Raw genomic sequence first — 23,895 nt, forward strand, 5'->3', positions numbered from 1 at the left:
TGTTACGGTCCTGGCCATATGTGTTGTTTTTGATATGTTGTTCTTATAGGTGCCCTGCCTGATTGGCCGGATTGAGGGGCAGTACAGGAAGCTGATTGGTCCATCCTACACTTCCTGGAGTTTTAAAAGTACGGTTCCCAACAGCTAGCGAGGCTCTTTCTGGCAGCAGCACCTGTTTGCTGTTCTTGGTTTCCAAACCTTATTTAGCATTTTTGAATTGTTAGGTTTTGTGCCGTGGTTTTGTTTATAAATTGTATATTTTGTAAATAGTATTAAATCTGTAGGGGTGAACAGCCATTTTCTTTGGACTGTTTTCACATTAGGGAGTTAGGGTTAGCGACTGTCTTTTGGTTTGTTTATTTCTATCAGGCTAGCTAGCACTTTCTGTGGGAAATGGCTTATTTTGTTTATTATGTTGGCCTTGGTTCGCCCTGAGTTGTAGTGTCATGTTTTGTTTGACACTTTCTTTCGTTTAAAATAAATATCATTCTGTTGGAACATCTCGATCCTGGATTTTGGTTTGGGGATCGGAGAGGGAACATGCTAATTTATCTTTGTATGTTGCACCCTGACCCCCTGGACAGGGGCGTAACAGACCAGTACAGTTATAGTACTTTGTACTTTGCCACATTTGTCTTCTTCTTAGCAAGTGTCATGCATTCTGCTTCTCCAGTGTTTTTAAGAGCTGTTGATGATGTCAAATGCAGCTTACGGCCACATCGCTCTCTAAGCGCCCAATCTCGTCCGATCTCGGCAGCCAAATAGAGCCGGGCCTGGTTAGTACTTGGTAGGAAGACCGCCTGGGAATACCAGGTGCTGTAAGCTTTTTTGCTTGGGTTTACGGGCAGCACAAGCTGGTGTTACTGCCTATTTATTCATAGAAATTGTTCCATATTTTCATCAAATTTTGTTCTTTCATTGCTATTTTGCTACTTTATTGGTTTGTCAACCATCGTGCTTCATTACTAGTAGACCATGTTACGGTCCTGGCCATATGTGTTGTTTTTATTTTGTTGTTCTTATAGGTGCCCTGCCTGATTGGCCGGATTGGGGGGCAGTACAGGAAGCTGATTGGTCCATCCTACACTTCCTGGAGTTTTAAAAGTACGGTTCCCAACAGCTAGCGAGGCTCTTTCTGGCAGCAGCACCTGTTTGCTGTTCTTGGTTTCCAAACCTTATTTAGCATTTTTGAATTGTTAGGTTTTGTGCCGTGGTTTTGTCTATAAATTGTATATTTTGTAAATAGTATTAAATCTGTAGAGGTGAACTGCCATTTTCTTTGGACAGTTTTCACATTAGGGAGTTAGGGTTAGCGACTGTCTTTTGGTTTGTTTATTTCTATCAGGCTAGCTAGCACTTTCTGTGGGAAATGGCTTATTTTGTTTATTATGTTGGCCTTGGTTCGCCCTGAGTTGTAGTGTCATGTTTTGTTTGACACTTTCTTTCGTTTAAAATAAATATCATTCTGTTGGAACATCTCGATACTGGATTTTGGTTTGGGGATCGGAGAGGGAACATGCTAATTTATCTTTGTATGTTGCACCCTGACCCCCTGGACAGGGGCGTAACAGACCAGTACAGTTATAGTAATATCAAATTTCATCAAATTTTGTTCTTTCATTGCTGTTTTGCTACTTTATTGGTTTGTCAACCATCGTGCTTCATTACTAGTAGACCATGTTACGGTCCTGGCCATATGTGTTGTTTTTATTTTGTTGTTCTTATAGGTGCCCTGCCTGATTGGCCGGGTTGGGGGGCAGTACAGGAAGCTGATTGGTCCATCCTACACTTCCTGGAGTTTTAAAAGTACGGTTCCCAACAGCTAGCGAGGCTCTTTCTGGCAGCAACACCTGTTTGCTGTTCTTGGTTTCCAAACCTTATTTAGCATTTTTGAATTGTTAGGTTTTGTGCCGTGGTTTTGTTTATAAATTGTATATTTTGTAATTCGTATTAAATCTGTAGGGGTGAACTGCCATTTTCTTTGGATTGTTTTCACATTTGGGAGTTAGGGTTAGCGACTGTCTTTTGGTTTGTTTATTTCTATCAGGCTAGCTAGCACTTTCTGTGGGAAATGGCTTATTTTGTTTATTATGTTGGCCTTGGTTCGCTCTGAGTTGTAGTGTCATGTTTTGTTTGACACTTTCTTTCGTTTAAAATAAATATCATTCTGTTGGAACATCTCGATCCTGGATTTTGGTTTGGGGATCGGAGAGGGAACATGCTAATTTATCTTTGTATGTTGCACCCTGACCCCCTTGACAGGGGCGTAACAGACCAGTACAGTTATAGTACTTTGTACTTTGCCACATTTATCTTCTTCTTAGCAAGTGTCATGCATTCTGCTTCTCCAGCGTTTTTAAGAGCTGTTGACGATGTCAAATGCAGCTTACGGCCACACCGCTCTCTAAGCGCCCGATCTCGTCCGATCTTGGCAGCCAAATAGAGCCGGGCCTGGTTAGTACTTGGTAGGAAGACCGCGTGGGAATACCAGGTGCTGTAAGCTTTTTTGCTTGGGTTTACGGGCAGCACAAGCTGGTGTTACTGCCTATTTATTCATAGAAATTGTTCTATATTTTCATCAAATTTTGTTCTTTCATTTCTGTTTTGCTACTTTATTGGTTTGTCAACCATCGTGCTTCATTACTAGTAGACCATGTTACGGTCCTGGCCATATGTGTTGTTTTTATTTTCTTGTTCTTATAGGTGCCCTGCCTGATTGGCCGGATTGGGGGGCAGTACAGGAAGCTGATTGGTCCATCCTACACTTCCTGGAGTTTTAAAAGTACGGTTCCCAACAGCTAGCGAGGCTCTTTCTGGCAGCAGCACCTGTTTGCTGTTCTTGCTTTCCAAACTTTATTTAGCATTTTTGAATTGTTAGGTTTTATGCCGTGGTTTTGTTTATAAATTGTATATTTTGTAAATAGTATTAAATCTGTAGGGGTGAACTGCCATTTTCTTGGACTGTTTTCCCATTAGGGAGTAAGGGTTAGCGACTGTCTTTTGGTTTGTTTATTTCTATCAGGCTAGCTAGCACTTTCTGTGGGAAATAGCTTATTTTGTTTATTATGTTGGCCTTGGTTCGCCCTGAGTTGTAGTGTCATGTTTTGTTTGACACTTTCTTTCGTTTAAAATAAATATCATTCTGTTGGAACATCTCGATCCTGGATTTTGGTTTGGGGATCGGAGAGGGAACATGCTAATTTATCTTTGTATGTTGCACCCTGACCCCCTAGACAGGGGCGTAACAGACCAGTACAGTTATAGTACTTTGTACTTTGCCACATTTATCTTCTTCTTAGCGAATGTCATGCATTCTGCTTCTCCAGCGTTTTTAAGAGCTGTTGATGATGTCAAATGCAGCTTACGGCCACACAGCTCTCTAAGCGCCCGATCTCGTCCGATCTCGGCAGCCAAATAGAGCCGGGCCTGGTTACTACTTGGTAGGAAGACTGCCTGGGAATACCAGGTGCTGTAAGCTTTTTTGCTTGGGTTTACGGGCAGCACAAGCTGGTGTTACTGCCTATTTATTCATAGAAATTGTTCTATATTTTCATCAAATTTTGTTCTTTCATTTCTGTTTTGCTACTTTATTGGTTTGTCAACCATCGTGCTTCATTACTAGTAGACCATGTTACGGTCCTGGCCATATGTGTTGTTTTTATTTTCTTGTTCTTATAGGTGCCCTGCCTGATTGGCCGGATTGGGCGGCAGTACAGGAAGCTGATTGGTCCATCCTACACTTCCTGGAGTTTTAAAAGTACGGTTCCCAACAGCTAGCGAGGCTCTTTCTGGCAGCAGCACCTGTTTGCTGTTCTTGGTTTCCAAACCTTATTTAGCATTTTTGAATTGTTAGGTTTTGTGCCGTGGTTTTGTTTATAAATTGTATATTTTGTAATTCGTATTAAATCTGTAGGAGTGAACAGCCATTTTCTTTTGATTGTTTTCTCTTGTTTTCACATTAGGGAGTTAGGGTTAGCGACTGTCTTTTGGTTTGTTTATTTCTATCAGGCTAGCTAGCACTTTCTGTGGGAAATGGCTTATTTTGTTTATTATGTTGGCCTTGGTTCGCCCTGAGTTGTAGTGTCATGTTTTGTTTGACACTTTCTTTCGTTTAAAATAAATATCATTCTGTTGGAACATCTCGATACTGGATTTTGGTTTGGGGATCGGAGAGGGAACATGCTAATTTATCTTTGTATGTTGCACCCTGACCCCCTGGACAGGGGCGTAACAGACCAGTACAGTTATAGTAATATCAAATTTCATCAAATTTTGTTCTTTCATTGCTGTTTTGCTACTTTATTGGTTTTTCAACCATCGTGCTTCATTACTAGTAGACCATGTTACGGTCCTGGCCATATGTGTTGTTTTTATTTTCTCGTTCTTATAGGTGCCCTGCCTGATTGGCCGGATTGAGGGGCAGTACAGGAAGCTGATTGGTCCATCCTACACTTCCTGGAGTTTTAAAAGTACGGTTCCCAACAGCTAGCGAGGCTCTTTTTGGCAGCAGCACCTGTTTGCTGTTCTTGGTTTCCAAACCTTATTTAGCATTTTTGAATTGTTAGGTTTTGTGCCGTGGTTTTGTTTATAAATTGTATATTTTGTAATTCGTATTAAATCTGTAGGGGTGAACAGCCATTTTCTTTTGATTGTTTTCTCTTGTTTTCACATTAGGGAGTTAGGGTTAGCGACTGTCTTTTGGTTTGTTTATTTCTATCAGGCTAGCTAGCACTTTCTGTGGGAAATGGCTTATTTTGTTTATTATGTTGGCCTTGGTTCGCCCTGAGTTGTAGTGTCATGTTTTGTTTGACACTTTCTTTCGTTTAAAATAAATATCATTCTGTTGGAACATCTCGATACTGGATTTTGGTTTGGGGATCGGAGAGGGAACATGCTAATTTATCTTTGTATGTTGCACCCTGACCCCCTGGACAGGGGCGTAACAGACCAGTACAGTTATAGTAATATCAAATTTCATCAAATTTTGTTCTTTCATTGCTGTTTTGCTACTTTATTGGTTTGTCAACCATCGTGCTTCATTACTAGTAGACCATGTTACGGTCCTGGCCATATGTGTTGTTTTTATTTTGTTGTTCTTATAGGTGCCCTGCCTGATTGGCCGGGTTGGGGGGCAGTACAGGAAGCTGATTGGTCCATCCTACACTTCCAGGAGTTTTAAAAGTACGGTTCCCAACAGCTAGCGAGGCTCTTTCTGGCAGCAACACCTGTTTGCTGTTCTTGGTTTCCAAACCTTATTTAGCATTTTTGAATTGTTAGGTTTTATGCCGTGGTTTTGTTTATAAATTGTATATTTTGTAATTCGTATTAAATCTGTAGGGGTGAACAGCCATTTTCTTTTGATTGTTTTCTCTTGTTTTCACATTAGGGAGTTAGGGTTAGCGACTGTCTTTTGGTTTGTTTATTTCTATCAGGCTAGCTAGCACTTTCTGTGGGAAATGGCTTATTTTGTTTATTATGTTGGCCTTGGTTCGCCCTGAGTTGTAGTGTCATGTTTTGTTTGACACTTTCTTTCGTTTAAAATAAATATCATTCTGTTGGAACATCTCGATCCTGGATTTTGGTTTGGGGATCGGAGAGGGAACATGCTAATTTATCTTTGTATGTTGCACCCTGACCCCCTGGACAGGGGCGTAACAGACCAGTACAGTTATAGTACTTTGTACTTTGCCACATTTATTTTCTTCTTAGCAAGTGTCATGCATTCTGCTTCTCCAGCGTTTTTAAGAGCTGTTGATGATGTCAAATGCAGCTTACGGCCACACCGCTCTCTAAGCGCCCGATCTCGTCCGATCTCGGCAGCCAAATAGAGCCGGGCCTGGTTAGTACTTGGTAGGAAGACCGCCTGGGAATACCAGGTGCTGTAAGCTTTTTTGCTTGGGTTTACGGGCAGCACAAGCTGGTGTTACTGCCTATTTATTCATAGAAATTGTGCTATATTTTCATCAAATTTTGTTCTTTCATTGCTGTTTTGCTACTTTATTGGTTTTTCAACCATCGTGCTTCATTACTAGTAGACCATGTTATGGTCCTGGCCATATGTGTTGTTTTTATTTTGTTGTTCTTATAGGTGCCCTGCCTGATTGGCCGGATTGGGGGGCAGTACAGGAAGCTGATTGGTCCATCCTACACTTCCTGGAGTTTTAAAAGTACGGTTCCCAACAGCTAGCGAGGCTCTTTCTGGCAGTAACACCTGTTTGCTGTTCTTGGTTTACAAACCTTATTTAGCATTTTTGAATTATTAGGTTTTATGCCGTGGTTTTGTTTATAAATTGTATATTTTGTAAATAGTATTAAATCTGTTGGGTTGAACTGCCATTTTCTTTGGATTGTTTTCACTTTGGGAGTTAGGGTTAGCGACTGTCTTTTGGTTTGTTTATTTCTATCAGGCTAGCTAGCACTTTCTGTGGGAAATGGCTTATTTTGTTTATTATGTTGGCCTTGGTTCGCTCTGAATTGTAGTGTCATGTTTTGTTTGACACTTTCTTTCGTTTAAAATAAATATCATTCTGTTGGAACATCTCGATCCTGGATTTTGGTTTGGGGATCAGAGAGGGAACATGCTAATTTATCTTTGTATGTTGCACCCTGACCCCCTTGACAGGGGCGTAACAGACCAGTACAGTTATAGTAGTTTGTACTTTGCCACATTTATCTTCTTCTTAGCAAGTGTCATGCATTCTGCTTCTCCAGCGTTTTTAAGAGCTGTTGACGATGTCAAATGCAGCTTACGGCCACACCGCTCTCTAAGCGCCCGATCTCGTCCGATCTTGGCAGCCAAATAGAGCCGGGCCTGGTTAGTACTTGGTAGGAAGACCGCGTGGGAATACCAGGTGCTGTAAGCTTTTTTGCTTGGGTTTACGGGCAGCACAAGCTGGTGTTACTGCCTATTTATTCATAGAAATTGTTCTATATTTTCATCAAATTTTGTTCTTTCATTTCTGTTTTGCTACTTTATTGGTTTGTCAACCATCGTGCTTCATTACTAGTAGACCATGTTACGGTCCTGGCCATATGTGTTGTTTTTATTTTCTTGTTCTTATAGGTGCCCTGCCTGATTGGCCGGATTGGGGGGCAGTACAGGAAGCTGATTGGTCCATCCTACACTTCCTGGAGTTTTAAAAGTACGGTTCCCAACAGCTAGCGAGGCTCTTTCTGGCAGCAGCACCTGTTTGCTGTTCTTGGTTTCCAAACTTTATTTAGCATTTTTGAATTGTTAGGTTTTATGCCGTGGTTTTGTTTATAAATTGTATATTTTGTAAATAGTATTAAATCTGTAGGGGTGAACTGCCATTTTCTTGGACTGTTTTCCCATTAGGGAGTAAGGGTTAGCGACTGTCTTTTGGTTTGTTTATTTCTATCAGGCTAGCTAGCACTTTCTGTGGGAAATAGCTTATTTTGTTTATTATGTTGGCCTTGGTTCGCCCTGAGTTGTAGTGTCATGTTTTGTTTGACACTTTCTTTCGTTTAAAATAAATATCATTCTGTTGGAACATCTCGATCCTGGATTTTGGTTTGGGGATCGGAGAGGGAACATGCTAATTTATCTTTGTATGTTGCACCCTGACCCCCTAGACAGGGGCGTAACAGACCAGTACAGTTATAGTACTTTGTACTTTGCCACATTTATCTTCTTCTTAGCGAATGTCATGCATTCTGCTTCTCCAGCGTTTTTAAGAGCTGTTGATGATGTCAAATGCAGCTTACGGCCGCACCGCTCTCTAAGCGCCCGATCTCGTCCGATCTCGGCAGCCAAATAGAGCCGGGCCTGGTTAGTACTTGGTAGGAAGACCGCCTGGAATACCAGGTGCTGTAAGCTTTTTTGCTTGGGTTTACGGGCAGCACAAGCTGGTGTTACTGCCTATTTATTCATAGAAATTGTTCCATATTTTCATCAAATTTTGTTCTTTCATTGCTATTTTGCTACTTTATTGGTTTGTCAACCATCGTGCTTCATTACTAGTAGACCATGTTACGGTCCTGGCCATATGTGTTGTTTTTATTTTGTTGTTCTTATAGGTGCCCTGCCTGATTGGCCGGATTGGGGGGCAGTACAGGAAGCTGATTGGTCCATCCTACACTTCCTGGAGTTTTAAAAGTACGGTTCCCAACAGCTAGCGAGGCTCTTTCTGGCAGCAGCACCTGTTTGCTGTTCTTGGTTTCCAAACCTTATTTAGCATTTTTGAATTGTTAGGTTTTGTGCCGTGGTTTTGTCTATAAATTGTATATTTTGTAAATAGTATTAAATCTGTAGAGGTGAACTGCCATTTTCTTTGGACAGTTTTCACATTAGGGAGTTAGGGTTAGCGACTGTCTTTTGGTTTGTTTATTTCTATCAGGCTAGCTAGCACTTTCTGTGGGAAATGGCTTATTTTGTTTATTATGTTGGCCTTGGTTCGCCCTGAGTTGTAGTGTCATGTTTTGTTTGACACTTTCTTTCGTTTAAAATAAATATCATTCTGTTGGAACATCTCGATACTGGATTTTGGTTTGGGGATCGGAGAGGGAACATGCTAATTTATCTTTGTATGTTGCACCCTGACCCCCTGGACAGGGGCGTAACAGACCAGTACAGTTATAGTAATATCAAATTTCATCAAATTTTGTTCTTTCATTGCTGTTTTGCTACTTTATTGGTTTGTCAACCATCGTGCTTCATTACTAGTAGACCATGTTACGGTCCTGGCCATATGTGTTGTTTTTATTTTGTTGTTCTTATAGGTGCCCTGCCTGATTGGCCGGGTTGGGGGGCAGTACAGGAAGCTGATTGGTCCATCCTACACTTCCTGGAGTTTTAAAAGTACGGTTCCCAACAGCTAGCGAGGCTCTTTCTGGCAGCAACACCTGTTTGCTGTTCTTGGTTTCCAAACCTTATTTAGCATTTTTGAATTGTTAGGTTTTGTGCCGTGGTTTTGTTTATAAATTGTATATTTTGTAATTCGTATTAAATCTGTAGGGGTGAACTGCCATTTTCTTTGGATTGTTTTCACATTTGGGAGTTAGGGTTAGCGACTGTCTTTTGGTTTGTTTATTTCTATCAGGCTAGCTAGCACTTTCTGTGGGAAATGGCTTATTTTGTTTATTATGTTGGCCTTGGTTCGCTCTGAGTTGTAGTGTCATGTTTTGTTTGACACTTTCTTTCGTTTAAAATAAATATCATTCTGTTGGAACATCTCGATCCTGGATTTTGGTTTGGGGATCGGAGAGGGAACATGCTAATTTATCTTTGTATGTTGCACCCTGACCCCCTTGACAGGGGCGTAACAGACCAGTACAGTTATAGTACTTTGTACTTTGCCACATTTATCTTCTTCTTAGCAAGTGTCATGCATTCTGCTTCTCCAGCGTTTTTAAGAGCTGTTGACGATGTCAAATGCAGCTTACGGCCACACCGCTCTCTAAGCGCCCGATCTCGTCCGATCTTGGCAGCCAAATAGAGCCGGGCCTGGTTAGTACTTGGTAGGAAGACCGCGTGGGAATACCAGGTGCTGTAAGCTTTTTTGCTTGGGTTTACGGGCAGCACAAGCTGGTGTTACTGCCTATTTATTCATAGAAATTGTTCTATATTTTCATCAAATTTTGTTCTTTCATTTCTGTTTTGCTACTTTATTGGTTTGTCAACCATCGTGCTTCATTACTAGTAGACCATGTTACGGTCCTGGCCATATGTGTTGTTTTTATTTTCTTGTTCTTATAGGTGCCCTGCCTGATTGGCCGGATTGGGCGGCAGTACAGGAAGCTGATTGGTCCATCCTACACTTCCTGGAGTTTTAAAAGTACGGTTCCCAACAGCTAGCGAGGCTCTTTCTGGCAGCAGCACCTGTTTGCTGTTCTTGGTTTCCAAACCTTATTTAGCATTTTTGAATTGTTAGGTTTTGTGCCGTGGTTTTGTTTATAAATTGTATATTTTGTAATTCGTATTAAATCTGTAGGAGTGAACAGCCATTTTCTTTTGATTGTTTTCTCTTGTTTTCACATTAGGGAGTTAGGGTTAGCGACTGTCTTTTGGTTTGTTTATTTCTATCAGGCTAGCTAGCACTTTCTGTGGGAAATGGCTTATTTTGTTTATTATGTTGGCCTTGGTTCGCCCTGAGTTGTAGTGTCATGTTTTGTTTGACACTTTCTTTCGTTTAAAATAAATATCATTCTGTTGGAACATCTCGATACTGGATTTTGGTTTGGGGATCGGAGAGGGAACATGCTAATTTATCTTTGTATGTTGCACCCTGACCCCCTGGACAGGGGCGTAACAGACCAGTACAGTTATAGTAATATCAAATTTCATCAAATTTTGTTCTTTCATTGCTGTTTTGCTACTTTATTGGTTTTTCAACCATCGTGCTTCATTACTAGTAGACCATGTTACGGTCCTGGCCATATGTGTTGTTTTTATTTTCTCGTTCTTATAGGTGCCCTGCCTGATTGGCCGGATTGAGGGGCAGTACAGGAAGCTGATTGGTCCATCCTACACTTCCTGGAGTTTTAAAAGTACGGTTCCCAACAGCTAGCGAGGCTCTTTCTGGCAGCAGCACCTGTTTGCTGTTCTTGGTTTCCAAACCTTATTTAGCATCTTTGAATTGTTAGGTTTTGTGCCGTGGTTTTGTTTATAAATTGTATATTTTGTAATTCGTATTAAATCTGTAGGGGTGAACAGCCATTTTCTTTTGATTGTTTTCTCTTGTTTTCACATTAGGGAGTTAGGGTTAGCGACTGTCTTTTGGTTTGTTTATTTCTATCAGGCTAGCTAGCACTTTCTGTGGGAAATGGCTTATTTTGTTTATTATGTTGGCCTTGGTTCGCCCTGAGTTGTAGTGTCATGTTTTGTTTGACACTTTCTTTCGTTTAAAATAAATATCATTCTGTTGGAACATCTCGATACTGGATTTTGGTTTGGGGATCGGAGAGGGAACATGCTAATTTATCTTTGTATGTTGCACCCTGACCCCCTGGACAGGGGCGTAACAGACCAGTACAGTTATAGTAATATCAAATTTCATCAAATTTTGTTCTTTCATTGCTGTTTTGCTACTTTATTGGTTTGTCAACCATCGTGCTTCATTACTAGTAGACCATGTTACGGTCCTGGCCATATGTGTTGTTTTTATTTTGTTGTTCTTATAGGTGCCCTGCCTGATTGGCCGGGTTGGGGGGCAGTACAGGAAGCTGATTGGTCCATCCTACACTTCCTGGAGTTTTAAAAGTACGGTTCCCAACATTTAGCGAGGCTCTTTCTGGCAGCAACACCTGTTTGCTGTTCTTGGTTTCCAAACCTTATTTAGCATTTTTGAATTGTTAGGTTTTGTGCCGTGGTTTTGTTTATAAATTGTATATTTTGTAATTCGTATTAAATCTGTAGGGGTGAACAGCCATTTTCTTTTGATTGTTTTCTCTTGTTTTCACATTAGGGAGTTAGGGTTAGCGACTGTCTTTTGGTTTGTTTATTTCTATCAGGCTAGCTAGCACTTTCTGTGGGAAATGGCTTATTTTGTTTATTATGTTGGCCTTGGTTCGCCCTGAGTTGTAGTGTCATGTTTTGTTTGACACTTTCTTTCGTTTAAAATAAATATCATTCTGTTGGAACATCTCGATCCTGGATTTTGGTTTGGGGATCGGAGAGGGAACATGCTAATTTATCTTTGTATGTTGCACCCTGACCCCCTGGACAGGGGCGTAACAGACCAGTACAGTTATAGTACTTTGTACTTTGCCACATTTATTTTCTTCTTAGCAAGTGTCATGCATTCTGCTTCTCCAGCGTTTTTAAGAGCTGTTGATGATGTCAAATGCAGCTTACGGCCACACCGCTCTCTAAGCGCCCGATCTCGTCCGATCTCGGCAGCCAAATAGAGCCGGGCCTGGTTAGTACTTGGTAGGAAGACCGCCTGGGAATACCAGGTGCTGTAAGCTTTTTTGCTTGGGTTTACGGGCAGCACAAGCTGGTGTTACTGCCTATTTATTCATAGAAATTGTGCTATATTTTCATCAAATTTTGTTCTTTCATTGCTGTTTTGCTACTTTATTGGTTTTTCAACCATCGTGCTTCATTACTAGTAGACCATGTTACGGTCCTGGCCATATGTGTTGTTTTTATTTTGTTGTTCTTATAGGTGCCCTGCCTGATTGGCCGGATTGGGGGGCAGTACAGGAAGCTGATTGGTCCATCCTACACTTCCTGGAGTTTTAAAAGTACGGTTCCCAACAGCTAGCGAGGCTCTTTCTGGCAGTAACACCTGTTTGCTGTTCTTGGTTTCCAAACCTTATTTAGCATTTTTGAATTGTTAGGTTTTATGCCGTGGTTTTGTTTATAAATTGTATATTTTGTAAATAGTATTAAATCTGTTGGGGTGAACTGCCATTTTCTTTGGATTGTTTTCACTTTGGGAGTTAGGGTTAGCGACTGTCTTTTGGTTTGTTTATTTCTATCAGGCTAGCTAGCACTTTCTGTGGGAAATGGCTTATTTTGTTTATTATGTTGGCCTTGGTTCGCTCTGAATTGTAGTGTCATGTTTTGTTTGACACTTTCTTTCGTTTAAAATAAATATCATTCTGTTGGAACATCTCGATCCTGGATTTTGGTTTGGGGATCGGAGAGGGAACATGCTAATTTATCTTTGTATGTTGCACCCTGACCCCCTTGACAGGGGCGTAACAGACCAGTACAGTTATAGTACTTTGTACTTTGCCACATTTATCTTCTTCTTAGCAAGTGTCATGCATTCTGCTTCTCCAGCGTTTTTAAGAGCTGTTGACGATGTCAAATGCAGCTTACGGCCACACCGCTCTCTAAGCGCCCGATCTCGTCCGATCTTGGCAGCCAAATAGAGCCGGGCCTGGTTAGTACTTGGTAGGAAGACCGCGTGGGAATACCAGGTGCTGTAAGCTTTTTTGCTTGGGTTTACGGGCAGCACAAGCTGGTGTTACTGCCTATTTATTCATAGAAATTGTTCTATATTTTCATCAAATTTTGTTCTTTCATTTCTGTTTTGCTACTTTATTGGTTTGTCAACCATCGTGCTTCATTACTAGTAGACCATGTTACGGTCCTGGCCATATGTGTTGTTTTTATTTTCTTGTTCTTATAGGTGCCCTGCCTGATTGGCCGGATTGGGGGGCAGTACAGGAAGCTGATTGGTCCATCCTACACTTCCTGGAGTTTTAAAAGTACGGTTCCCAACAGCTAGCGAGGCTCTTTCTGGCAGCAGCACCTGTTTGCTGTTCTTGGTTTCCAAACTTTATTTAGCATTTTTGAATTGTTAGGTTTTATGCCGTGGTTTTGTTTATAAATTGTATATTTTGTAAATAGTATTAAATCTGTAGGGGTGAACAGCCATTTTCTTTTGATTGTTTTCTCTTGTTTTCACATTAGGGAGTTAGGGTTAGCGACTGTCTTTTGGATTGTTTATTTCTATCAGGCTAGCTAGCACTTTCTGTGGGAAATGGCTTATTTTGTTTATTATGTTGGCCTTGGTTCGCCCTGAGTTGTAGTGTCATGTTTTGTTTGACACTTTCTTTCGTTTAAAATAAATATCATTCTGTTGGAACATCTCGATACTGGATTTTGGTTTGGGGATCGGAGAGGGAACATGCTAATTTATCTTTGTATGTTGCACCCTGACCCCCTAGACAGGGGCGTAACAGACCAGTACAGTTATAGTACTTTGTACTTTGCCACATTTATCTTCTTCTTAGCAAGTGTCATGCATTCTGCTTCTCCAGCGTTTTTAAGAGCTGTTGATGATGTCAAATGCAGCTTACGGCCACACAGCTCTCTAAGCGCCCGATCTCGTCCGATCTCGGCAGCCAAATAGAGCCGGGCCTGGTTAGTACTTGGTAGGAAGACTGCCTGGGAATACCAGGTGCTGTAAGCTTTTTTTCTTGGGTTTACGGGCAGCACAAGCTGGTGTTACTGCCTATTTATTCATAGAAATTGTTCTATATTTTCATCAAATTTTGTTCTTTCATTGCTGTTTTGCTACTTTATTGGTTTGTCAACCATCGTGCTTCATTACTAGTAGACCATGTTACGGTCCTGGCCATATGTGTTGTTTTTGATTTGTTGTTCTTATAGGTGCCCTGCCTGATTGGCCGGATTGAGGGGCAGTACAGGAAGCTGATTGGTCCATCCTACACTTCCTGGAGTTTTAAAAGTACGGTTCCCAACAGCTAGCGAGGCTCTTTCTGGCAGCAGCACCTGTTTGCTGTTCTTGGTTTCCAAACCTTATTTAGCATTTTTGAATTCTTAGGTTTTGTGCCGTGGTTTTGTTTATAAATTGTATATTTTGTAATTCGTATTAAATCTGTAGGGGTGAACAGCCATTTTCTTTTGATTGTTTTCTCTTGTTTTCACATTAGGGAGTTAGGGTTAGCGACTGTCTTTTGGTTTGTTTATTTCTATCAGGCTAGCTAGCACTTTCTGTGGGAAATGGCTTATTTTGTTTATTATGTTGGCCTTGGTTCGCCCTGAGTTGTAGTGTCATGTTTTGTTTGACACTTTCTTTCGTTTAAAATAAATATCATTCTGTTGGAACATCTCGATCCTGGATTTTGGTTTGGGGATCGGAGAGGGAACATGCTAATTTATCTTTGTATGTTGCACCCTGACCCCCTGGACAGGGGCGTAACAGACCAGTACAGTTATAGTAATATCAAATTTCATCAAATTTTGTTCTTTCATTGCTGTTTTGCTACTTTATTGGTTTTTCAACCATCGTGCTTCATTACTAGTAGACCATGTTACGGTCCTGGCCATATGTGTTGTTTTTATTTTGTTGTTCTTATAGGTGCCCTGCCTGATTGGCCGGGTTGGGGGGCAGTACAGGACGCTGATTGGTCCATCCTACACTTCCTGGAGTTTTAAAAGTACGGTTCCCAACAGCTAGCGAGGCTCTTTCTGGCAGCAGCACCTGTTTGCTGTTCTTGGTTTCCAAACCTTATTTAGCATTTTTGAATTCTTAGGTTTTGTGCCGTGGTTTTGTTTATAAATTGTATATTTTGTAATTCGTATTAAATCTGTAGGGGTGAACAGCCATTTTCTTTTGATTGTTTTCTCTTGTTTTCACATTAGGGAGTTAGGGTTAGCGACTGTCTTTTGGTTTTTTTATTTCTATCAGGCTAGCTAGCACTTTCTGTGGGAAATGGCTTATTTTGTTTATTATGTTGGCCTTGGTTCGCCCTGAGTTGTAGTGTCATGTTTTGTTTGACACTTTCTTTCGTTTAAAATAAATATCATTCTGTTGGAACATCTCGATCCTGGATTTTGGTTTGGGGATCGGAGAGGGAACATGCTAATTTATCTTTGTATGTTGCACCCTGACCCCCTTGACAGGGGCGTAACAGACCAGTACAGTTATAGTACTTTGTACTTTGCCACATTTATCTTCTTCTTAGCAAGTGTCATGCATTCTGCTTCTCCAGCGTTTTTAAGAGCTGTTGACGATGTCAAATGCAGCTTACGGCCACACCGCTCTCTAAGCGCCCGATCTCGTCCGATCTTGGCAGCCAAATAGAGCCGGGCCTGGTTAGTACTTGGTAGGAAGACCGCGTGGGAATACCAGGTGCTGTAAGCTTTTTTGCTTGGGTTTACGGGCAGCACAAGCTGGTGTTACTGCCTATTTATTCATAGAAATTGTTCTATATTTTCATCAAATTTTGTTCTTTCATTACTGTTTTGCTACTTTATTGGTTTGTCAACCATCGTGCTTCATTACTAGTAGACCATGTTACGGTCCTGGCCATATGTGTTGTTTTTATTTTCTTGTTCTTATAGGTGCCCTGCCTGATTGGCCGGATTGGGGGGCAGTACAGGAAGCTGATTGGTCCATCCTACACTTCCTGGAGTTTTAAAAGTACGGTTCCCAACAGCTAGCGAGGCTCTTTCTGGCAGCAGCACCTGTTTGCTGTTCTTGGTTTCCAAACCTTATTTAGCATTTTTGAATTGTTAGGTTTTGTGCCGTGGTTTTGTTTATAAATTGTATATTTTGTAAATAGTATTAAATCTGTAGGGGTGAACTGCCATTTTCTTTGGATTGTTTTCACATTTGGGAGTTAGGGTTAGCGACTGTCTTTTGGTTTGTTTATTTCTATCAGGCTAGCTAGCACTTTCTGTGGGAAATGGCTTATTTTGTTTATTATGTTGGCCTTGGTTCGCCCTGAGTTGTAGTGTCATGTTTTGTTTGACACTTTCTTTCGTTTAAAATAAATATCATTCTGTTGGAACATCTCGATCCTGGATTTTGGTTTGGGGATCGGAGAGGGAACATGCTAATTTATCTTTGTATGTTGCACCCTGACCCCCTTGACAGGGGCGTAACAGACCAGTACAGTTATAGTACTTTGTACTTTGCCACATTTATCTTCTTCTTAGCAAGTGTCATGCATTCTGCTTCTCCAGCGTTTTTAAGAGCTGTTGACGATGTCAAATGCAGCTTACGGCCACACCGCTCTCTAAGCGCCCGATCTCGTCCGATCTTGGCAGCCAAATAGAGCCGGGCCTGGTTAGTACTTGGTAGGAAGACCGCGTGGGAATACCAGGTGCTGTAAGCTTTTTTGCTTGGGTTTACGGGCAGCACAAGCTGGTGTTACTGCCTATTTATTCATAGAAATTGTTCTATATTTTCATCAAATTTTGTTCTTTCATTACTGTTTTGCTACTTTATTGGTTTGTCAACCATCGTGCTTCATTACTAGTAGACCATGTTACGGTCCTGGCCATATGTGTTGTTTTTATTTTCTTGTTCTTATAGGTGCCCTGCCTGATTGGCCGGATTGGGGGGCAGTACAGGAAGCTGATTGGTCCATCCTACACTTCCTGGAGTTTTAAAAGTACGGTTCCCAACAGCTAGCGAGGCTCTTTCTGGCAGCAGCACCTGTTTGCTGTTCTTGGTTTCCAAACTTTATTTAGCATTTTTGAATTGTTAGGTTTTATGCCGTGGTTTTGTTTATAAATTGTATATTTTGTAAATAGTATTAAATCTGTAGGGGTGAACAGCCATTTTCTTTTGATTGTTTTCTCTTGTTTTCACATTAGGGAGTTAGGGTTAGCGACTGTCTTTTGGATTGTTTATTTCTATCAGGCTAGCTAGCACTTTCTGTGGGAAATGGCTTATTTTGTTTATTATGTTGGCCTTGGTTCGCCCTGAGTTGTAGTGTCATGTTTTGTTTGACACTTTCTTTCGTTTAAAATAAATATCATTCTGTTGGAACATCTCGATACTGGATTTTGGTTTGGGGATCGGAGAGGGAACATGCTAATTTATCTTTGTATGTTGCACCCTGACTCCCTGGACAGGGGCGTAACAGACCAGTACAGATATAGTACTTTGTACTTTGCCACATTTATCTTCTTCTTAGCAAGTGTCATGCATTCTGCTTCTCCAGCGTTTTTAAGAGCTGTTGATGATGTCAAATGCAGCTTACGGCCACACCGCTCTCTAAGCGCCCGATCTCGGCAGCCAAATAGAGCCGGGCCTGGTTAGTACTTGGTAGGAAGACCGCCTGGGAATACCAGGTGCTGTAAGCTTTTTTACTTGGGTTTACGGGCAGCACAAACTGGTGTTACTGCCTATTTATTCATAGAAATTGTTGTATATTTTCATCAAATTTTGTTCTTTCATTGCTGTTTTGCTACTTTATTGGTTTGTCAACCATCGTGCTTCATTACTAGTAGACCATGTTACGGTCCTGGCCATATGTGTTGTTTTTATTTTGTCGTTCTTATAGGTGCCCTGCCTGATTGGCCGGATTGAGGGGCAGTACAGGAAGCTGATTGGTCCATCCTACACTTCCTGGAGTTTTAAAAGTACGGTTCCCAACAGCTAGCGAGGCTCCTTCTGGCATCAGCACCTGTTTGCTGTTCTTGGTTTCCAAACCTTATTTAGCATTTTTGAATTGTTAGGTTTTGTGCCGTGGTTTTGTTTATAAATTGTATATTTTGTAAATAGTATTAAATCTGTAGGGGTGAACAGCCATTTTCTTTTGATTGTTTTCTCTTTTTTTCACATTAGGGAGTTAGGGTTAGCGACTGTCTTTTGGTTTGTTTATTTCTATCAGGCTAGCTAGCACTTTCTGTGGGAAATGGCTTATTTTGTTCATTATGTTGGCCTTGGTTCGCCCTGAGTTGTAGTGTCATGTTTTGTTTGACACTTTCTTTCGTTTAAAATAAATATCATTCTGTTGGAACATCTCGATCCTGGATTTTGGTTTGGGGATCGGAGAGGGAACATGCTAATTTATCTTTGTATGTTGCACCCTGACCCCCTGGACAGGGGCGTAACAGACCAGTACAGTTATAGTACTTTGTACTTTGCCACATTTGTCTTCTTCTTAGCAAGTGTCATGCATTCTGCTTCTCCAGTGTTTTTAAGAGCTGTTGATGATGTCAAATGCAGCTTACGGCAAAACCGCTCTCTAAGCGCCCGATCTCGTCCGATCTCGGCAGCCAAATAGAGCCGGGCCTGGTTAGTACTTGGTAGGAAGACCGCCTGGGAATACCAGGTGCTGTAAGCTTTTTTACTTGGGTTTACGGGCAGCACAAACTGGTGTTACTGCCTATTTATTCATAGAAATTGTTGTATATTTTCATCAAATTTTGTTCTTTCATTGCTGTTTTGCTACTTTATTGGTTTGTCAACCATCGTGCTTCATTACTAGTAGACCATGTTACGGTCCTGGCCATATGTGTTGTTTTTATTTTGTCGTTCTTATAGGTGCCCTGCCTGATTGGCCGGATTGAGGGGTAGTACAGGAAGCTGATTGGTCCATCCTACACTTCCTGGAGTTTTAAAAGTACGGTTCCCAACAGCTAGCGAGGCTCCTTCTGGCATCAGCACCTGTTTGCTGTTCTTGGTTTCCAAACCTTATTTAGCATTTTTGAATTGTTAGGTTTTGTGCCGTGGTTTTGTTTATAAATTGTATATTTTGTAAATAGTATTAAATCTGTAGGGGTGAACAGCCATTTTCTTTTGATTGTTTTCTCTTTTTTTCACATTAGGGAGTTAGGGTTAGCGACTGTCTTTTGGTTTGTTTATTTCTATCAGGCTAGCTAGCACTTTCTGTGGGAAATGGCTTATTTTGTTTATTATGTTGGCCTTGGTTCGCCCTGAGTTGTAGTGTCATGTTTTGTTTGACACTTTCTTTCGTTTAAAATAAATATCATTCTGTTGGAACATCTCGATCCTGGATTTTGGTTTGGGGATCGGAGAGGGAACATGCTAATTTATCTTTGTATGTTGCACCCTGACCCCCTTGACAGGGGCGTAACAGACCAGTACAGTTATAGTACTTTGTACTTTGCCACATTTATCTTCTTCTTAGCAAGTGTCATGCATTCTGCTTCTCCAGCGTTTTTAAGAGCTGTTGATGATGTCAAATGCAGCTTACGGCCACACAGCTCTCTAAGCGCCCGATCTCGTCCGATCTCGGCAGCCAAATAGAGCCGGGCCTGGTTAGTACTTGGTAGGAAGACTGCCTGGGAATACCAGGTGCTGTAAGCTTTTTTTCTTGGGTTTACGGGCAGCACAAGCTGGTGTTACTGCCTATTTATTCATAGAAATTGTTCTATATTTTCATCAAATTTTGTTCTTTCATTGCTGTTTTGCTACTTTATTGGTTTGTCAACCATCGTGCTTCATTACTAGTAGACCATGTTACGGTCCTGGCCATATGTGTTGTTTTTGATTTGTTGTTCTTATAGGTGCCCTGCCTGATTGGCCGGATTGAGGGGCAGTACAGGAAGCTGATTGGTCCATCCTACACTTCCTGGAGTTTTAAAAGTACGGTTCCCAACAGCTAGCGAGGCTCTTTCTGGCACCAGCACCTGTTTGCTGTTCTTGGTTTCCAAACCTTATTTAGCATTTTTGAATTGTTAGGTTTTGTGCCGTGGTTTTGTTTATAAATTGTATATTTTGTAATTCGTATTAAATCTGTAGGGGTGAACAGCCATTTTCTTTTGATTGTTTTCTCTTGTTTTCACATTAGGGAGTTAGGGTTAGCGACTGTCTTTTGGTTTGTTTATTTCTATCAGGCTAGCTAGCACTTTCTGTGGGAAATGGCTTATTTTGTTTATTATGTTGGCCTTGGTTCGCCCTGAGTTGTAGTGTCATGTTTTGTTTGACACTTTCTTTCGTTTAAAATAAATATCATTCTGTTGGAACATCTCGATACTGGATTTTGGTTTGGGGATCGGAGAGGGAACATGCTAATTTATCTTTGTATGTTGCACCCTGACCCCCTGGACAGGGGCGTAACAGACCAGTACAGTTATAGTAATATCAAATTTCATCAAATTTTGTTCTTTCATTGCTGTTTTGCTACGTTATTGGTTTTTCAACCATCGTGCTTCATTACTAGTAGACCATGTTACGGTCCTGGCCATATGTGTTGTTTTTATTTTCTCGTTCTTATAGGTGCCCTGCCTGATTGGCAGGATTGAGGGGCAGTACAGGAAGCTGATTGGTCCATCCTACACTTCCTGGAGTTTTAAAAGTACGGTTCCCAACAGCTAGCGAGGCTCTTTCTGGCAGCAGCACCTGTTTGCTGTTCTTGGTTTCCAAACCTTATTTAGCATTTTTGAATTGTTAGGTTTTGTGCCGTGGTTTTGTTTATAAATTGTATATTTTGTAATTCGTATTAAATCTGTAGGGGTGAACAGCCATTTTCTTTTGATTGTTTTCTCTTGTTTTCACATTAGGGAGTTAGGGTTAGCGACTGTCTTTTGGTTTGTTTATTTCTATCAGGCTAGCTAGCACTTTCTGTGGGAAATGGCTTATTTTGTTTATTATGTTGGCCTTGGTTCGCCCTGAGTTGTAGTGTCATGTTTTGTTTGACACTTTCTTTCGTTTAAAATAAATATCATTCTGTTGGAACATCTCGATACTGGATTTTGGTTTGGGGATCGGAGAGGGAACATGCTAATTTATCTTTGTATGTTGCACCCTGACCCCCTGGACAGGGGCGTAACAGACCAGTACAGTTATAGTAATATCAAATTTCATCAAATTTTGTTCTTTCATTGCTGTTTTGCTACTTTATTGGTTTGTCAACCATCGTGCTTCATTACTAGTAGACCATGTTACGGTCCTGGCCATATGTGTTGTTTTTATTTTGTTGTTCTTATAGGTGCCCTGCCTGATTGGCCGGGTTGGGGGGCAGTACAGGAAGCTGATTGGTCCATCCTACACTTCCTGGAGTTTTAAAAGTACGGTTCCCAACAGCTAGCGAGGCTCTTTCTGGCAGCAACACCTGTTTGCTGTTCTTGGTTTCCAAACCTTATTTAGCATTTTTGAATTGTTAGGTTTTGTGCCGTGGTTTTGTTTATAAATTGTATATTTTGTAATTCGTATTAAATCTGTAGGGGTGAACAGCCATTTTCTTTTGATTGTTTTCTCTTGTTTTCACATTAGGGAGTTAGGGTTAGCGACTGTCTTTTGGTTTGTTTATTTCTATCAGGCTAGCTAGCACTTTCTGTGGGAAATGGCTTATTTTGTTTATTATGTTGGCCTTGGTTCGCCCTGAGTTGTAGTGTCATGTTTTGTTTGACACTTTCTTTCGTTTAAAATAAATATCATTCTGTTGGAACATCTCGATCCTGGATTTTGGTTTGGGGATCGGAGAGGGAACATGCTAATTTATCTTTGTATGTTGCACCCTGACCCCCTGGACAGGGGCGTAACAGACCAGTACAGTTATAGTACTTTGTACTTTGCCACATTTATTTTCTTCTTAGCAAGTGTCATGCATTCTGCTTCTCCAGCGTTTTTAAGAGCTGTTGATGATGTCAAATGCAGCTTACGGCCACACCGCTCTCTAAGCGCCCGATCTCGTCCGATCTCGGCAGCCAAATAGAGCCGGGCCTGGTTAGTACTTGGTAGGAAGACCGCCTGGGAATACCAGGTGCTGTAAGCTTTTTTGCTTGGGTTTACGGGCAGCACAAGCTGGTGTTACTGCCTATTTATTCATAGAAATTGTGCTATATTTTCATCAAATTTTGTTCTTTCATTGCTGTTTTGCTACTTTATTGGTTTTTCAACCATCGTGCTTCATTACTAGTAGACCATGTTACGGTCCTGGCCATATGTGTTGTTTTTATTTTGTTGTTCTTATAGGTGCCCTGCCTGATTGGCCGGATTGGGGGGCAGTACAGGAAGCTGATTGGTCCATCCTACACTTCCTGGAGTTTTAAAAGTACGGTTCCCAACAGCTAGCGAGGCTCTTTCTGGCAGTAACACCTGTTTGCTGTTCTTGGTTTCCAAACCTTATTTAGCATTTTTGAATTGTTAGGTTTTATGCCGTGGTTTTGTTTATAAATTGTATATTTTGTAAATAGTATTAAATCTGTAGGGGTGAACTGCCATTTTCTTTGGATTGTTTTCACTTTGGGAGTTAGGGTTAGCGACTGTCTTTTGGTTTGTTTATTTCTATCAGGCTAGCTAGCACTTTCTGTGGGAAATGGCTTATTTTGTTTATTATGTTGGCCTTGGTTCGCTCTGAGTTGTAGTGTCATGTTTTGTTTGACACTTTCTTTCGTTTAAAATAAATATCATTCTGTTGGAAAATCTCGATCCTGGATTTTGGTTTGGGGATCGGAGAGGGAACATGCTAATTTATCTTTGTATGTTGCACCCTGACCCCCTTGACAGGGGCGTAACAGACCAGTACAGTTATAGTACTTTGTACTTTGCCACATTTATCTTCTTCTTAGCAAGTGTCATGCATTCTGCTTCTCCAGCGTTTTTAAGAGCTGTTGACGATGTCAAATGCAGCTTACGGCCACACCGCTCTCTAAGCGCCCGATCTCGTCCGATCTTGGCAGCCAAATAGAGCCGGGCCTGGTTAGTACTTGGTAGGAAGACCGCGTGGGAATACCAGGTGCTGTAAGCTTTTTTGCTTGGGTTTACGGGCAGCACAAGCTGGTGTTACTGCCTATTTATTCATAGAAATTGTTCTATATTTTCATCAAATTTTGTTCTTTCATTTCTGTTTTGCTACTTTATTGGTTTGTCAACCATCGTGCTTCATTACTAGTAGACCATGTTACGGTCCTGGCCATATGTGTTGTTTTTATTTTCTTGTTCTTATAGGTGCCCTGCCTGATTGGCCGGATTGGGGGGCAGTACAGGAAGCTGATTGGTCCATCCTACACTTCCTGGAGTTTTAAAAGTACGGTTCCCAACAGCTAGCGAGGCTCTTTCTGGCAGCAGCACCTGTTTGCTGTTCTTGGTTTCCAAACTTTATTTAGCATTTTTGAATTGTTAGGTTTTATGCCGTGGTTTTGTTTATAAATTGTATATTTTGTAAATAGTATTAAATCTGTAGGGGTGAACAGCCATTTTCTTTTGATTGTTTTCTCTTGTTTTCACATTAGGGAGTTAGGGTTAGCGACTGTCTTTTGGATTGTTTATTTCTATCAGGCTAGCTAGCACTTTCTGTGGGAAATGGCTTATTTTGTTTATTATGTTGGCCTTGGTTCGCCCTGAGTTGTAGTGTCATGTTTTGTTTGACACTTTCTTTCGTTTAAAATAAATATCATTCTGTTGGAACATCTCGATACTGGATTTTGGTTTGGGGATCGGAGAGGGAACATGCTAATTTATCTTTGTATGTTGCACCCTGACCCCCTAGACAGGGGCGTAACAGACCAGTACAGTTATAGTACTTTGTACATTGCCACATTTATCTTCTTCTTAGCAAGTGTCATGCATTCTGCTTCTCCAGCGTTTTTAAGAGCTGTTGATGATGTCAAATGCAGCTTACGGCCACACAGCTCTCTAAGCGCCCGATCTCGTCCGATCTCGGCAGCCAAATAGAGCCGGGCCTGGTTAGTACTTGGTAGGAAGACTGCCTGGGAATACCAGGTGCTGTAAGCTTTTTTTCTTGGGTTTA

At 41.1% G+C, this 23,895-nt stretch overlaps 18 pseudogenes; all 18 read left to right on the forward strand.

The window, feature by feature from the left end:
- The first annotated feature begins 706 nt into the window (after positions 1–706).
- Positions 707–825, forward strand: LOC137112600 (5S ribosomal RNA; annotated as a pseudogene).
- A 1,559-nt stretch (positions 826–2,384) lies between these two features.
- LOC137112475 (5S ribosomal RNA) lies at positions 2,385–2,503 on the forward strand (annotated as a pseudogene).
- An 856-nt stretch (positions 2,504–3,359) lies between these two features.
- Positions 3,360–3,478, forward strand: LOC137112683 (5S ribosomal RNA; annotated as a pseudogene).
- A 2,291-nt stretch (positions 3,479–5,769) lies between these two features.
- Positions 5,770–5,888, forward strand: LOC137112884 (5S ribosomal RNA; annotated as a pseudogene).
- Positions 5,889–6,744: 856 nt separating this feature from the next.
- Positions 6,745–6,863, forward strand: LOC137112476 (5S ribosomal RNA; annotated as a pseudogene).
- An 856-nt stretch (positions 6,864–7,719) lies between these two features.
- On the forward strand, positions 7,720–7,837 carry LOC137112660 (5S ribosomal RNA; annotated as a pseudogene).
- A 1,559-nt stretch (positions 7,838–9,396) lies between these two features.
- On the forward strand, positions 9,397–9,515 carry LOC137112477 (5S ribosomal RNA; annotated as a pseudogene).
- A 2,291-nt stretch (positions 9,516–11,806) lies between these two features.
- Positions 11,807–11,925, forward strand: LOC137112885 (5S ribosomal RNA; annotated as a pseudogene).
- An 856-nt stretch (positions 11,926–12,781) lies between these two features.
- Positions 12,782–12,900, forward strand: LOC137112479 (5S ribosomal RNA; annotated as a pseudogene).
- Positions 12,901–13,767: 867 nt separating this feature from the next.
- LOC137112622 (5S ribosomal RNA) lies at positions 13,768–13,886 on the forward strand (annotated as a pseudogene).
- Positions 13,887–15,465: 1,579 nt separating this feature from the next.
- Positions 15,466–15,584, forward strand: LOC137112480 (5S ribosomal RNA; annotated as a pseudogene).
- Positions 15,585–16,441: 857 nt separating this feature from the next.
- LOC137112481 (5S ribosomal RNA) lies at positions 16,442–16,560 on the forward strand (annotated as a pseudogene).
- Positions 16,561–17,427: 867 nt separating this feature from the next.
- Positions 17,428–17,536, forward strand: LOC137112698 (5S ribosomal RNA; annotated as a pseudogene).
- An 867-nt stretch (positions 17,537–18,403) lies between these two features.
- On the forward strand, positions 18,404–18,522 carry LOC137113178 (5S ribosomal RNA; annotated as a pseudogene).
- Positions 18,523–19,389: 867 nt separating this feature from the next.
- On the forward strand, positions 19,390–19,508 carry LOC137112623 (5S ribosomal RNA; annotated as a pseudogene).
- A 2,291-nt stretch (positions 19,509–21,799) lies between these two features.
- On the forward strand, positions 21,800–21,918 carry LOC137112887 (5S ribosomal RNA; annotated as a pseudogene).
- Positions 21,919–22,774: 856 nt separating this feature from the next.
- LOC137112482 (5S ribosomal RNA) lies at positions 22,775–22,893 on the forward strand (annotated as a pseudogene).
- An 867-nt stretch (positions 22,894–23,760) lies between these two features.
- Positions 23,761–23,879, forward strand: LOC137112624 (5S ribosomal RNA; annotated as a pseudogene).
- Positions 23,880–23,895: the final 16 nt, after the last annotated feature.

The sequence above is a fragment of the Channa argus genome, unplaced genomic scaffold (genome assembly GCF_033026475.1).
Source record: "Channa argus isolate prfri unplaced genomic scaffold, Channa argus male v1.0 Contig014, whole genome shotgun sequence".
Taxonomy (NCBI): Eukaryota; Metazoa; Chordata; class Actinopteri; order Anabantiformes; family Channidae; genus Channa; species Channa argus.